The sequence below is a fragment of the Humulus lupulus genome, chromosome 6 (assembly GCF_963169125.1).
Source record: "Humulus lupulus chromosome 6, drHumLupu1.1, whole genome shotgun sequence".
Classification (NCBI taxonomy): Eukaryota; Viridiplantae; Streptophyta; class Magnoliopsida; order Rosales; family Cannabaceae; genus Humulus; species Humulus lupulus.
In genome coordinates this window covers 161,471,211-161,472,574 of record NC_084798.1, presented here as the reverse complement: position 1 = coordinate 161,472,574, position 1,364 = coordinate 161,471,211, and positions in this window count along the sequence as shown.

Genomic DNA, 1,364 nt, shown 5'->3' with positions numbered 1-1,364 from the left:
ACCAACTTCAAGGAGCCGCATATGACTCCCTATGAGGGAAACATAGATCCTAAGTACTATTTGGACACGTTTAACGACCTGATGAGGTTAAGGGGGATTAGTAGCGGAGCCAGGTGCCATTGCTTTGCATTCACATTGAAAGGACCTGTGTACAAATGGTTCAAGAGACTTCAACCAGGGTCCATCAGGTCTTGGCAGCATTTTTCAGATGAATTTCACCAACAGCATCACGCTGTGCGTGATTACACAATGCCGAGCACCAGCCTCGCCAATGTGAAGCAGGGAGAAAATGAGAGTCTAAAGGGCTACATCCACAGGTTTAACATGGAGGCAACCAAAGTAGGGAGCCTGACCCGCAGGGAGTTAAAAATGGCCATCACAGCCGGAGTGCGTCCGGGGAGCAAATTGTGGGATAATATGCACAAAAGGGAAGTCACTGACCTAGATGAATTCTACGAGAGGGCACAAAAGTACATTCGTGTGGAGGATGGCCATGCGAACTTAAAGGCAGGAAAAAGTGAGTCCCATGTAAAGCCCCCAGCCAATGAAGGGTCGAATGGAGCGAAGAAGAAGAGGGCGTATGAAGGGTCGAGAGATGATCAACATAGAAGGACCAAACATGGAAGTGACCATAGGGAAATAGCCTACACCTTCTATACGAGCCTGATGGACACCAGGGAGCATATCTACCTCACAAATGAGGGCCGGGTTCCCTTCAAGAGGCCCCCACCAATGAGAAAAGACCAGTCCAAGAGGGACCCTAGGAAATATTGTCAATACCACAAGGATATCGACCATACAATGGCAGAATGTACTCATTTGAAGGAAGAAATTAATGAGCTCATCCGAAGGGGACACCTGGGCTGGTATGTCAGAAGGGAGAAGCAAAAATTGGACGATGTGCCGGTGATACCTTAAACACAGGGTGGAGCCCCAGAGATACAAAGGGAGGTGAGAATGATCTTCGGAGGTCCGGGGTTTGGGGGAGAGTCCAGGAAGGGTCGAGACAGATACGCAAGAGAAGCCAGACGGAGTCCACCACCGTGTGTCATGAGTTTGGAGCAGCGACCTCCGAAAAGCTTTAAGGGAGAAAATGACTCAATCACTTTCACAGAGAAGGATGCACAAGGGGTGCACTTTCCCCATAATGATCCTTTGGTGTTGACAGTTCAGTTGGCCAACATGCGGGTACATCGGGTCCTCGTAGACAACGGAAGTTCCGTAGATATCTTATATCGCCCCGCCTTGGAGAAGATGGGTTTGGGTGTTAGACACTTGAAACCCTGTCAATCCTCCCTATACGGGTTCACAGGGGACTCGATACAACCCTTAGGAGTAATCGAATTGGCACTAACCATGGGAGA